The following is a 15,267-nucleotide window of genomic DNA, read 5'->3' on the forward strand; positions in this document are numbered from 1 at the left end:
GACTCAGTTGAGGTCCCCTCCTGGGTTCTAGAGCTCGGGCTCAGTAGTTGTGGTGCATGGGCTTAGTTGCCCTGAGGCATATGGGATCTTCCCAGACCTGCATTGGCAGGCAGGTACCAAGAGCCACCAGGGAAGCCCTCTGCTGTGTGTTTTATGATGGGTTCCTGCAAATCACCTTACTGAAAGGAGGTAGGGTAAGATAAACAAGCAGGTAACCCAGCCAGGGCCCTAGAGGCGTTAATCCTGAGGAGGGGTCTTGCTGGAGCTGGAAAGAAAAAAAAAACTGGAAAGAAAGCGAAAGTGTTAGCTGCTCAGTTGTGTCCGACTCTTTATGACTCCATGGACCATAGCCCACCAGTCTCCTCTGTCCATGGGATTCTCCAGGCAGGAATACTGGGGTGGGTTGTCATTTCCTTCTCCAGGGGATCTTGCCAATACAGGGAGCTAGAGCCTCTCCATTTGGACATGGACATGAGCCAGTGTCCAGAATGGAATGAGGAGGATGGACTCTAGATGACTCTCGGGTTCAAGGCCTGCTGTGTGACCTTGGACAGGTTACGCCAACCTCTCTGTATCTCAGTTTTCACACCAGCAGATGGAGATAGTAATAGTGATGCGCCTAGTAGAGTTGCTGTCAGGATGTATTGAGTGAATATCACTAGGGTGTTTAGAACTAGGACTTGCAGGGAGTAAAGGTTCTCTGTTGGCTGCTGTTATCATTGCGACCACCATCACCACTGTCTTATCACACCACCGTCATCCCCATCAACATCGTCACGGCTATTTTGTTTGTAATGACATTGGTAAAAGACAGATTGGGAATCTATGAAGCTTTTAGGGCCTTGGATGAGCTATTTTGAGAAGAAGCCTCTACTTATATATCTTCTTTTTTACAATGAGAGATGGGAGCTGAATTCCAAGCTGCACTAATTACACTGATCTTTTCAGCCCCAGGGGCTTCCCTGGTAACTCAGAAGGTAAATAATCTGTCTGCAATGCAAGAGACCCAGGTTTGATCCCTCGGTTGGGAAGATTCCCTGGAGAAGGGAATACCAACCCACTCCAGTATCTTGCCTGGAGAATCCCCTGGACAGACCAGGGGGTCACAAAGAGTCAGACACAACTGAGTGACAGACACTTCAGCCCCAAACTCCCCAGGGGAGGTGGACACTCAGGTTTGCCAGGGTGTCTTCCAGCTGCTGACTTGAGTGGGTACCTGGAAGACTTTCCTGCTTGGGACACAAGTTTTTGCTGTTCTTTTTGACCCAAAGGGTCATATGGAGGATCAAAGAGAAATCGTGGCCTTTGCTGAGCTCAATTTAAGGATTTAAGGATGAGCGGGTGATGGTTTCTGGCTTCTCGGTGTGGTGCCCTTTGGCCTGGAGCATCTATCACACCCAGAGATGGGCTATTCTGGGGTGGGTTTGCCACCTAAACTGCACCACCTGTTTAAAATGGTTTTCATTATTTTATTTCTTAGATCTCAGTGATATTCCACCCGCTTCCTTCTCTTTGTGCACCTGGTGGTTATGATTGTTAATCTTAAGAAACCACTATGCAAATACACATATATCTGCACTACAGTTATTTTTAAATCTTGATTCTTTACTGACGATACTCAAATAAGGTAGGTCATCTTATAAGAAAAAAAAAAAGAAAAGAAATAAGCCCTCAATTAAGCAAGAATATTGAAACTAATTCAAGGTTTTCATCCTCTAATTTAAGAGGAAGGGACAGTACCTACTCGGTCTCACCTTCTGCTGGTGTCCACTCTCTCAGACCCCCCTGTTTTCTTCTTCTTTTTTTCTAAGTTCTTCACTAGGTCCAAGACCTGCTGGCACATTTTTAAAAATAATTTTTTATTATTTTTGGCCCCATTGAGTGGCATGCAGGGTCTTCCTCTCTCAGCCAGGGGTCGAACCCACAAGCCCTGAAGCTGAAGCACTGAGTCTTAATCATTGGACTACCAGGGAAGTTCCCCTCAGTTTTCTGAACCAAGCGCCATTAGAAGGAAATAGAAGGTTGACACATAGTAATATGTCATGCTGTTGAAAGGTGAGTCTTAGCATCCCCGTGGGGGTGTGCTCTGATTTCATTTCAGTTTGCTTTTTTCCTCAATTACCTGGAACTTCAGAGGCTAAACCTGAGAGTCTGGAAGATCTTGACTGAAATGCTGAACGAACGACTCTTCCAGGGGCTGTGGTTTAACTCAGTATCTAGGGTGTCCATGATGGAGGGCAGTTTTTTCAATGATCTGTTGATTTAATTACTTTTTAGTTTTATGTCTTAAATTTTGAAAAATTAAGATATAATTGGCATACATTATATAGCTTCAGGTGTACAGCATCATGATATGATATTTCTGTATGTTTTGAAGTGATCTCCCCAATAAGTGTAGTTAACATAAATCATTACACACAGTTACAACATTCTTTTCTTTCTTGTGGTGAGAACTTTTAAGATCTACTCTCTTAACAACTTTCAAATATTCGATACAGTATCATTAACCATAATTGCCATGCTGTTCATTACATTCCCATGACTTATTTAATACATGGAAGTTTGTACCTTTCTACCTCCTTCACCCATTTCACCTCCCTCCCTCCCCATCTCTGGCAGCCACCAATCTGTTCTCTGTATCTATGAAGTTTTTCTTTTTTAGAGCCCACGTAGAAATGAGATCTTATGGTGTTTGTCTTCTCGTGTCTGCAAATGCCCTCAAGGTCTCTCCTTTGTCTCTAATGGCAAGATTTCAATCTTTTTTATAGATTAATAGTATTTAATTGTGTGTATATATATAGTAGTGGTTGTTTAGTCATTCAGTCGTGTCTGACTCTTGTGACCCCATGGATTGTATGTAGCCCACCACGCTCCTCTGTCCATGGGCTTTTCCAGGCAAGAATACTGGAGTGGGTTGCCATTCCCTTCTCTAGATATACATACCTAAAGATATATATATATATATATATATATATATACACACACACACCTGAAGATATAGGCAGCTGGAGAAGGGAATGTATCTGGAGTCATGGGGTTGCAAAGAGTTGGGCACAACTGAACACAATAGATACATATCACATTACTTTATCCATTCATCTGCCAATGGACACTTGGTTGTCTCCATATCCTGGTTATGAACATGGGGGTGCATATATCTTTTTCTAGTTAGTGTTTCTGCACTGATCACATTCAGAGATGGGCAGTTCTGGGGAACATTTGTTATCTGCACTGCACTATTGATGTTTAACTGCTTCTCTTTCCTTAAGGTGGTCTGACAGCCGGGAGGAGGAAGGCCGTTTCTTTAATAGCTGACCCTGAGCTACTGAGGAGTTTGCCAGGGTTGTCTTAAATTCCCAGCTCCTTTCCCCACCCCTCATGGACTTCAACCTCTGTTCATCTGTTCTCCCTTCCAGGAACCTATAGTCCTGGCTCCTCAGCTTTCAAGGATCCGCTACCTAATCTGATCAATGGGTTATGTTCACCTGTGCTGATGTTTTTCTGGTTCGGGAGGAGCAAAGCCCCACTTCTAGGTTATTCAGTTCAGTTGTATCTGACTCTTTGTGACCCCATGGGCTGCAGCACACTAGGCTTCCCTTCCCATCACCAACTCCCAGAGCTTGCTCAAACTCATATCCATCGAGTTAGTGATACCCTCCAACCATCTCATCTTATGTCATCCCCATCTCTTACTTTTCCTCCTTCTAGGTTACTCGGAAGTTGTTAATAATTTTTTTTTTTTTGATCCTCTCAAAAAAAAAAAAAAAAGCTGTTATCTGAGTGGTCAATACAGGGACCAGCCTCCCTAGCACGCCTGAGACTTAGTGAGGGGGCTGATGAGGGATTTCCAACTTTAAAATCATTACAGTCCCAAACAAACCAGATTACCCAGCTCTTGTCCTTTTGGGTGGGAGGAGAAAGGAGCCCCAGGACAGATGGCCTGGGGAGAGAACTGGGGGCAATGAGGCTGGACTTGCTGATAACCATTTCTGGGGGTGACACTGGTACCCCTGTATTTCAAGGAACTCCTTGTGATAAGGAGCTTCCTAGAACTTCTGAGCACAGTGATCACGGGCTCCTCAACGTGAGTTTTCCTGGAATGGCTCCGTAGCCTGGCCGTGTGCGGTGGATGCTGTCAGTGGCAGGTGGGAAGAACCTGTCCCAGGCACTGTCGTTAATCATTGGTTCTGCGGAGTCTGGCATGATTTTCCCTGAAAAGAATGGAACCAATAGGAAATAATCAAGAAACAGTTTGGTGCAACACCAGACAGAGCCAAGGACTCTATGGTCAGCAGGCTTCAGAAAAGGCAAAAGCAAATGCTGACCAGAGAGTCACAGAAAAGGGTCCAGAGCTTGGGAGAACTTACCAATCTGACTTGAGTGGAAGTGAGGTGATAGCGGGGTGGACAGGAATGTGATGTGGGATATTAAAGGACAGCATTTATGGGGAGTGATTGGCTCTGTGGGCCAGCATCTGTTAGACCACGGAGAGGAGGAGGGAAGAGAGGAGGAAGGTGAAGGAGGAAAGGAGGGAAGACGTAACAGATTATCGAGTGTTCCCTCATGCCCGGCACCGCCCTGTGTATTCTGTATAACATCTCATTCATTCTCACCCGACATGGAGGGGCAGGCGCAATTAACCTTCTGTTGTAAATGAGCAAAGAGCTGCCCTGGGAGGTCAGGTACTCTGCCCATGTCACACACTACTGAGAGCAACATAATTGGAATCTGCACTTGGGGAACATTCCGGCAGAATGTGCTCAGACAGTGGCATTTTATCTGGGTTTGTCTTGTCCAGGATATAGGAAAGATCAGAGGGGCTAGAAATCCCAGGAAGGAGAGACCCAGCTGGAGACTGCTGCAGGAATCTGGGTGGAAGGCTAGGAGACCTGGGCAAAAAGGATTTCAAAGGAAAATGTTGGGGTCCGAGTGATGTTCAGGAAAAGGGTGGTGGGGGGTCTGGTTTCCATCTTGAGGGCTTAGAGAGGAGTTGGGATCATTAACTGGATCCAGTTTACAAGAACGTGAATGATCTTTATTCACCTAATCGTGTGTGGGTCTTCAGGCAGGTTGTTTATTAGTCCCCCTTTGCCTCAGTTTCTTCATCTGTGAAATGGGTATAGAAATAGGACATCTTACAGGAGTTTGAGAGGATCTGTTGTTGTTCAGTTACTCAATCCTGTCTGACTCTTTGTGACCCCCATGGACTGCAGCATGCCAGGCTTCCCTGTCCTTCACCATCTCTTGGAATTTGCTCAAACTCATGTCCATAGAGTCAGTGATGCCATTCAAGCATCTCATCCTCTGTAATCCTCTTCTCCTTTTGCCCTCAATCTTTCCCAGCATCAGGGTCTTTTCTAATGAGTCAGCCCTTGTATCAGGTAGCCAAGGTATTGGAGCTTCAGCTTCAGCTTCACCATCAGTCCTTCCAATGAATAGATTTCCTTTAGCATTGACTGATTTGATCTTGCAGTCCAAGGGACTCTCAAGAGTCTTCTCCAGCACCACAGTTGGAAAGCATCAGTTTTTTGGTGCTCAGCCTTCTTTATGGTCCAACACGTACATCCATACATGACTACTGGAAAAACCATAGCTTTGACTAGATGGACCTTTGTCCGCAGAGTGACAACTCTGCTTTTTAATATGCTGTCTAGGTTTGTCATAGCTTTCTTCCAAGGAGCAAGCATCTTCTAATTTCATGGCTGCAGTCACCATCCACAGTGATTTTAGAGCCCAAGAAAATAAAATCTGTCACTGTTTCCATTGAGAGGATTGAAGCCCATGTCTATAAATAGTTTGCAAGTATTTAAAATCAGAATAGGGCTTTAAGAAGTGTTACTTTTTAGAGATCAACTTCAAAATTCCTGATTTGGGGGGACATTTGCTTCCAAAGGGCTTCCCCTGGTGGCTCAGATGGTAAAGTGTCTGCCTACAATGTTGGAGACCTGGGTTCAATCCCTGGGTTGGGAAGATCCCCTGGAGAAGAAATGGCAATCCATTCCAATATTCTTGCCTGGAAAATCCCATGGACAGAGAAACCTGGTAGGCTACAGTCCATGGGGTCGCAAAGAGTCAGACACGACTGAGTGGCTTTACTTACTTCAGATCAGATCAGTCGCTCAGTCATGTCCAACTCTTTGCGATCCCATGAATCGCAGCATGCCAGGCCTCCCTGTCCATCACCAATTCCCAGAGTTCACTCAGACTCATGTCCATCAAGTCAGTGATGCCATCCAGCCATCTCATCCTCTGTCGTGCACTTCTCCTCCTGCCCCCAATCCCTCCCAGCATCAGAGTCTTTTCCAATGAGTCAACTCTTTGCATGAGGTGGCCAAAGTACTGGAGTTTCAGCTTTAGCATCATTCCTTCCAAAGAAATCCTAGGGCTGATCTCCTTTAGAATGGACTGGTTGGATCTCCTTGCAGTCCAAGGGACTTACTTACTTATTTTTTGCTTCCAAAACATTCTAGTTTGACAAGGAAGAGATGGGCTTCCTTGTTTCTCCTCTGCTTGGTTAAAATAGCCTTTCTCCACTTAGATCTGCAGTTCCAGCGTGTTGAACACCAAGTCCTGATGGGACAAGGATTGCCTTCTTCCCTTGTTACATGAAACTCACCCTCCCTCAGTTAAAAGTGTTAGTTGCTTAGTTGTGTCCAACTCTTTGCGACCCATGGACTGTAGCCCACCATGGTTCCTCTGTCCATGGAATTCTCCAGCAAGAATACTGGAGTGGGTTGCCATTTCCTTCTCCTGGGGATCTTCTGGACCCAGGGACTTGAACCCAGGTCTCCTGCATGGCAGGCTGATTCTTTACCCTCTGAGCCACCAGGGAAGCCTAGATGATGGTGGACAAATGACAGAGGCCTGCAGCATCATTTCTTGAAATGGAAGCAGTTGCCTTGGGTTCATCAGCCCTGCTGTTGGTCAGGTGCCCCCAGCTCTCCAGATGCCCTTTCCTCTGGACTTTTCCCCAAGAGGCTTGGGTAACTCCCAGACATGAATGCCAGGCTGGGGCTCTGCTGTTTTGCCTCCTGGCTGAGGATCTGTTTGCTTTTGCAATTAAGAAAATGATTTCAGTTGTTAATTTTCACTTGGAATAGATATAGGAGGCGTTAGGTTTTGGGGGCACACAAAAAAAATCAGTACTACTTTAAGGCCTATACAGTTTGGCATGAAAATCACACTAATTGAGCCTTGTTAAAAAGTACCCTAAATTCCCTAATTGTCTGTTCTGGGCTGTGCAGATTTAGAAGAGGAATGATGATGCTAATGACATTAATAGCCGCCTTTATTGGGTGCCCAGGAGACTCCAGTGTGTATCACCCAGAGATCCTCCGAGGCATAGGGATTCTCATCCCTGGCTTTTAAATGGAGAAAATGAGGCTTGGAGAGAACAAATGGTTTGCCCAAGGCCACTGGATTAGTAAGGAATGGGGCCCAAGTTCATACTGGCACCCCTGGCCCCACACCCATCCTCCTGGACCACGTTGCCTCTGAGAGAGGCATGTTGCTCAAAACAGAAACTTCAAGGTGTCTGGCAAACAGGAAGAATCATATATACATTTTTTCAAATGTACAGATTATTCAAAACCAGGAAGTTTCAGATTGATTTAAATTTTGCATTTTAAGTCAAACCTCACGTCCAAGAGGCTTTGGGAAACTTTGCTGCCCAGGACCTGAGTGCTTCCTATTCTGATCCCCTCCCACTCCCCTCCCCCTCCTTTTCCTTTTTTCTCCCCCACCTCTCCCTCCTCACCTTTTCTTCTCTTCCACTCATGTTGAATGCCTGCCGCTCTCCTTGGGTGAGCTCTTAGTCGTGAGACACTGTGAGCTTCTTTTTCTTTTTTTAATTTTTATTTCCAGTACATTAAATTTACTCATACAAACATTCTAAAAATGTACAATTTTTCCTTTTTTAACAAAGTATAATAAAACATAACCCCCCAAAACAGAATACTTGATATCTAAAATTCAAAATCAAACAAGCAGAATATTTGTAATATATGCAAATATATAAATATTTACAAAACTGTGTCTTTTAGATATATAAAGTTACATGCAGTTTTGTAGAATTGACATAAAAGAAAGGCTCAAAAATGGGAGAATTTTCCTCCATTCCTAAGAAGAAAATACATCCCTTAGGAATCTATGAAGATTCTTGAGTACACAAGGTCTTCCGTTTCAGAGGGTCATCATCCATTTCTGCCTGGAGCCATGATATTCAGGCCCTTAGTGTTTCATGCATGGAGTGTTTACCGTGGGCATGGAACTCCGCCATGCCCTGTGGGACCTTCGGCTGAAGGAAGATGGGTCCCTGACTCCAGACACTGGCAGTGTGGATGGTTAGGGAGATCCTGGTGCTCCCACCTGCTTCCCTGGGAGCAAGAAAAGACCTAGGAGGAGCATCTCCCAGCAGGTGGACATGGTGGGTTCAAGTGGGTTCAGGTTCAGGTGGGTTCAGGCTGGGGTCTAGGGGTGCACTGCAGACACTGCACCCACATTTCTCTTTACCAGCACCTCGAGCTTATGGTAGTCACCCTCGCATCCTCCTGGGGTTGAGTTTATAGCTCCCACCTTCCAAGAGGGGTGCTCAGCCATCCGTGGTGTCAGTCATAAGACGGTGTGTGAGTGGACACTATGGGGCTCCCTGCGCAGCTCCGAGGTGGGATCTCTGCCCTTGGCCATGCAAGGCGGGTTTGATCGCCGGGCCTCAAAGCATGTGAGGCCATCGGGCTTCCTAGAGGACCCTGGAGGAGTTCATGGGAGTGTGCAGGCGGGTCTTGGAGCGGAGAGTCGGCTCCCATCCAGCAGGCTGCAGCCTGTTCCTCTCTGTCTGTGTTGTCTCCAGCCTTCTGCGGGGCCAGCTGCCAACAGAGGAGAGTCTGGACCAGCCCTTTGACCACATGGTTCTTCTCGGGGAGCACAGTTCTTAGAGGCTGCCCATGGCCTCCCACATCAAACTGTCTTCTGACTCTTGCCTCCTCAGATTAGCAACTCTTTTTATTCTGCCAGGGTTGCAAAGAGTGGGACATGACTGAGCAACTAAACGGCAGCAAGTCCTCCCCAGAATGATGGAAACACTGTCCATCATTACTCACTGATTTTCTCTGGATCCCAGGGATGGAGTTTACCACATTAACTGTTTGCCCTCTGGATCCCTCCCGTGTTTCTACAGGGACTTTCCTGCACACAAGATGAAAATTCTATTCTTGCCTGGAAAACTCCATGGACAGAGGAACCAGGTGGGCTCTACTGTCCTTGGGGTCACAGAGAGTCGGACATGATCGAGCAACTAACACTTTCACTCTTATCTCCTTGGTTGAAAGCCAGTTGTCAGATAGGCGACAGAGTACCTCCAGTTTATTGCCTCTTCCTTTATCTTCCCTCCACCCTAGAACTGTTTTGTGTTTTTTTTTAATGATTAATTTATTTTGGCTGCACTAGGTCTTCATTGCTGTGTGCAGGTTTTCTCTAGGTGCAGTGAGTGGGGCTACTCTTTGTTGTGGAACACAGTCCTAGGCGCATGGGCTTCAGTAGTTGCAGCACCTGGGCTCAGTAGTTGTAGCACACGAGCTTAGTTGCTCTGAAGCATGTGGGATCTTCCTGGACCAGGGATCAAACCCATGTCCCCAGCATTTGCAGGTGGATTCTCATCCATTGTCCCCCCCCTCAATTGTTTTTTCATGACCTTTACATGGAGTAAGGAAAAATGCTTCCTTTGCAGAATGTGTTTACCCTTTAGGCTCTCACGGAATTTTCTAGAAAGAGGGCAGAGACCCCTAAAGGTAGGGATTGAAGTGGTGGGTGCATGACCTGTTCTGGTAGGAGGGTCATCATCTGTTTGTCAGGTGGGGCTGGGGGTGCAGTCCCTCAAAGGCCATAGGGAGTAGGAGTGACTTTAGTGGCAGGTGGGGGTGGGTGGTGCTCCTTACGTGTTCCTCCAGCCCAGCCTTGGAAAGGTCCTTGGCCGGAAGCAAAAAGCACTGAAAGGAAATTTAACAAAATGCTCCTCCGCAAATTTTCTAAATGGAGTTAAGTGTGCAAAGAGTAGGTGGGAGTAGGTTCCGGTCTGAAGACTTGCTGACCTTTGTAGTGACATTTGGACCTTTACACCTCAGGCTGTGAGGTGGGAAGTAGGCCCAGGCCAGGACTCAGCAGAATTACCAACATCCTCCAATGCTGCAGACGGGCTCCGGGGCAGACAAAATTTCTCAGAACATGTCAGAGTCACCAATGCTTTTCTTTTGAGAAGGACCATCCTAGTAGGCACTTAGAAACGTTGCATTTCGAAAGGCGGACCTATGAATCTGGCTTATTCAAGTGCTTGGGTCTTCACTGGAAATGAAAAGACTCTCTGATCTCTCAAACTGCCTAATTTGATTTTATCAGAAATTTATACATACAAAAGTTTCCCCGTAGGCTGAGAACTCTGCTGAGAAAACTTAGCCCAGAATGTAATTAGCCTGAGAGAATTATCAGCATCGGAAAATAAAACTGCATACGATAAAAGGTCCTAATTATGGCAACGGTGTCAGTTATTCACCCCTAAAGCCTGTGTGTTTATCCCATCATCTCATCTGGTAATGACCGTGACCAGGCGATACTCCCTCGGTGTTGCCCAATAATGGGCGGTGGAGATGGTGTATCTTTGCCTTTATTTTTGCTGGCACATCCTGGCATTGAAGCACATTAAAGTAATAAAATCAGGCAGCAAGGCGTCCCAGTCACTCCCACCATGTTCCCGTAACCCCCGTCATTTACAACAGACCGAGACAGAAAAAAAAAAATTTTTTTTTTTGAGCAATTTAAGATGAAGCAACACTGGATATGTAAATCCTCTTTTATGGGCAGTCGAGGCAGCTGGTTGATTCTTCTTCTAAAATGCCTAACAGCCTTCAGACCAGTGCCTGGGTCGGAACAATTCTGTTTGACGATCACATAGGTGGGAAATGTACAAAGAGGGCTTCATCACTACCTTCTGGACTGTGGGCGTGGCACCTTGTGGACCATCATTCCACCTTCCAGGTCCTGTAAAGTCCCAGTTCCAGTTCTGGGAAGGACCCTTTTAAGAAGGTGAAGTTTTTACCTGGCTGGATGACACAGGCCATTTTTCGGTTTTAAAAGATGAGTTGCTCCTCCCTTCCTTTTTGTTTCTCCTTAAGGAGCTGCCAGGGTTCAAGAAAAGCTGAGAACAGTTTCAAGGGAAAACACTGGCTTGAGTTTGAGACCATGAAAGAGACAGAGCAGCGAGGCAGAGAGACCCGTGAAGGGTAGCTGTTCTCCAGATGCCAAGGTAGAAAGTGGCGCACTCTAGGCACGGGGCTCTTGGTCAAAGTGCAACCACTCTTGCCCCATTCAGCATAGAGTTATAAGAGGATTCCCCAGGTTAGAGACACAAGAGAGAAGGAGAAACACAATGGCCTGACTCTGCAGAACTTATCTCAGGCTTGACTGAGCTTAGTGTAACCACTATAAAAATAAGAGGTTTAGAAGCTGTGGAACAAGTCAGGGCTGGCCAAAATACGTGCTTTTGTGTCCCTGAACTTTCATCTCCTCCTTCGCCCCCTTTTCTGGCATGACTCTGCCCAAACCTGCAGTGGTTAAGACAGCACCATGATTTAGGAGGGATCTCCAGCAAGTCACTCAGAGTTTTATGTAACTGAGCTCTGTGCTGATGCTTGCTCCAGGACACAGCCAAGAGGAGACTCAGTTCAGTTCAGTCACTCAGTCGTGTCCGACTCTTTGCCACCCCATGAATCACAGCACGCCAGGCCTCCCTATCCATCACCAACTCCCGGAGTTCACTCAAACTCACATCCATTGAGTCGGTGATGCCATCCAGCCATCTCATCCTCTGTCGTCCCCTTCTCCTCCTGCCCCCAATCCCTCCCAGCATCAGAGTCTTCTCCAATGAGTCAACTCTTTTCATGAGGTGGCCAAAGTACTGGAGTTTCAGTTTTAGCATCATTCCTTCCAAAGAACACCCAGGACTGATCTCCTTTAGAATGGACTGGTTGGATCTCCTTGCAGTCCAAGGGACTCACAAGAGTCTTCTCCAACACCACAATTCAAAAGCATCAATTCTTTGGCACTCAGCTTTCTTCACAGTCCAACTCTCACATCCATACATGACCACTGGAAAAACCATAGCCTTGACTAGATGGACCTTTGTTGGCAAAGTAATGTCTCTGCTTTTGAATATGCTATCTAGGTTGGTCATAACTTTCCTTCCAAGGAGTAAGTGTCTTTTAATTTCATGGCAGCCTTCAAAATGGCCACGAGGCTATGGGTCCCCCAGGTGGGGTGTGGCCTCAGGCAGCCAGAGGGCCATCTACAGGGGTCCTGTCAGATCCTTAATCTGTCACAGATCCTAGTCATGTCTGACTCTTTGCCACTCCAAGGATTGCAGCTTGCCAGGCCTCCCTGTCCTTCACCATCTCCCAAAGTCTACTCAAACTCATGTCCAGTGAGTCGGTGATGCCATCCAACCATCTCATCCTCTGTCGTCCCCTTCTCCTCCCACCTTCAATCTTTCCCAGCATCAGGCCCTTTTCCAATGAGTCAGTTCTTCCCATCAGGTGGCCAAAGTATTGCAGCTTCCGCTTCAGTATCAGTACTTCCAGTGACGATTCAGGGTTGATTTCCTTTAGGATGGACTGATTGGATCTCCTTGCTGTCCAAGGGACTCTCAAGCATCTTCTCTAGCACTACAGTTTGAAAGCATCAATTATTCAGTGCTCAGCCTTCTTTAGGGTCCAACTCTCACATCAGTGCATGACTATTGGAAATACCAGGTGGACCTGCTCATAAATGCTAAAGGGGGGAAGGGAGAACTGGAGGAGTTGGAGGGGATGAAGCCAGTGCTCTGAGCTTAGGGGACTTTGAAGTCACTTATCTGAGTCTATTGGTGCCTCCTCATGTATATTAAATTCACCCATTATCTTGACACTTAATGCAGCTGGATTTATCAGCTGGAAGTTCTTGCAAGAACCTTGTTATCAACAGATCGTCCACTGGGGTGTGGTTCAAACCATTCTGTCTTATGCACTGACCGTAACACTGGGTCAGCCTTATAACTTGTCCAAGGTGGGGCTGAAGCCCTGGACTGCCAGCGTGATAGTACCTTGGGAAACTCGTTAAAAATTCAGATCTCTGGACCTCATACAAGACTCACTGAATCTGACTCTATTTTTTAAATTAATACTTTTGCTTCTTCTTCTTTTTTAATTGGAGTAAAACATGCAGTAAAGGAAACAAACCTTAATTAAGACTTTGTCAAAGTGAATATACCCACCATGTAGCCACCACCCAACTCAGGCTATAGAATATTTCCACCACCCTAAGGGCTCCTTCCACCCTTTCCAGACAATATCCAGCTTCCAAAGGCAACTCTTCTTCTGATTTCCGTCACACAGTTCTCCTGTGTTTGAACTTCACCTACATTGGACTCTCCTAAAGGACTCTTTTGATTCTGGCTTCTTTCCCTCTACATTACATGTGTGAGATCCATCCACACTGTGGTTTGTAGTAATAGCTATTTTTCTCCTACTGTGGTATGAGTGTATGGTGTAGCGTGTGAGTGTATGGTGTAGTGTATATGGTGTAGTGTGGGGTAGTGTATGAGTATGCATGCTAAGTTGCTTCAGTCATGTCTGACCCTTTGTGACCCCTTGGACTGTAGCCCACCAGGCTCTTCTGTCCATGAGATTCTCCAGGCAAGAAGACTGGAGTGGGTTGCCGTGCCCTTCTCCAGGGGATCTTCCCAACCCAGGGATCGAAGCCTCGTCTCTTAAGTCTCTTGTGTTGGCAGGCAGGTTCTTCATCACTAGTGACATCTGGGAAGCCCGTATATGAGTATACTACCATTTATTTATTCGTTCTACTCTTGGTGGTGTCTGAGTTGTTTCCAGATTTTGGCTATGACACTAAAGCTGATAAGAATATTCATTTAAGTGCTTTTTGTGCCCCTAACACTCATTTCTGTTGGGAGTGGAATTGCTATGTCATAGCATAAATGCATATTTAGTTTGGGTAAATAACTGCCAAACAGTTTTCCAGAGTAGTTACACCAATTTGCACTCTCACCAGCAGTGGTTGGGGAGTCCGCTGCTCCATGTTACTGTCCATACTCGATATTGTCTGAGCTTTTCATTTTAGCCATTCTGGTAGGTGTGTGGTCAAATCTATTTGTGGTTGTAACTTGCATTGCCCTGCTGGCTAATGATGTTAAGAACGTTTTCACATGCTTGTTGGACATCTGGGCTTCGTCTTTGTGAAGAGGCTGATCTAGTCTTTTCTAAAACTGAGCTTGGGGTCTCTTATCAACTCTTCATTTGTAGGAACAGCTTGTTATGAACAGCCTCTCCAGGTGACTTAAGAACTTCATGCCAGAGAACCACTTCTGAAGAATTTCTTAAGATGTCCAATTTTCTTGAGGCATCCTCTCAATTCCTTTTGAACTGCAGATGCCATAAATGGACTTCCTGGGCTAAATATGGCCATTTCTGTCATCGGAGCCCGGCTGACTCCCCTGGTCTTTCCGGCAGCATTTCGTTAGCAGTATAACCTTGTTGGGTGGAGAAAGATGGGAAGAGAAAGAAGAGTTTGGGAACTGCCCCAGGAGGATGAAGTCTACGGCTCCCCTCTCTTCTCTAACATCTGCCTTTCTTTTCTCCTGGAAGCCCTGGTAGGGAGGATGTCTGCTCAGTGTTCTTCTGTGCCTCTGTCTGGGGACACGTGTGTGGATGTAACCTGCTCGGGTCATCAGGGAGACATTGTTTCCACCTGTCTTCCTACCTTCCATATCAACTGTGAACAGTCCGCTGTCTAAGTACAAGTGCTCCCCCATGGAGGAGGGGACCTAAACATTTTATAGTGTTCCAGGGTCCTAGGACTCATAGGAACCAGCCCTCATTCCAGAGATGGAAACAGTAGAGAATGCTGGGGATCATGTCCCGGTGGGAGAGCCTGCTGGTCTTTTTTACAAATAATCATCCTGGCAAGAGAGGTGTGTCTCTTCTAACGAGGATCAAGAGATGGAGGGAGGGGAAGAATATGACTTTCTCTTTTACCTTTAAGGGGGTTCCCTCTGGCTGCTCTTTCCCTCTGAGAACTGCTATTCAGAGGCCCCGAATGGCAGGAAGTGGTGAGGAGATGGAAGGAAGGCAGAAAGCTCAGCGAGTGCGTGTGTCCTCCCCGCCCACACCTCCCACTTGGAGGCTGGGGGAAGGGACCTCAGAAGGCTACTTACAGCATCGTCACTGGTAA

At 46.3% G+C, this 15,267-nt stretch overlaps 1 protein-coding gene across 1 annotated transcript in view; it reads left to right on the forward strand.

Annotated features, from left to right (window-relative positions):
* The window catches only part of LOC102394422 (chloride intracellular channel protein 6), a 93,221-nt gene that overhangs the window by 66,168 nt on the left and 11,786 nt on the right, over positions 1 to 15,267 (forward strand). The window lies entirely within an intron of this gene.

Source organism: Bubalus bubalis, chromosome 1 (genome assembly GCF_019923935.1).
Source record: "Bubalus bubalis isolate 160015118507 breed Murrah chromosome 1, NDDB_SH_1, whole genome shotgun sequence".
Taxonomy (NCBI): domain Eukaryota; kingdom Metazoa; phylum Chordata; class Mammalia; order Artiodactyla; family Bovidae; genus Bubalus; species Bubalus bubalis.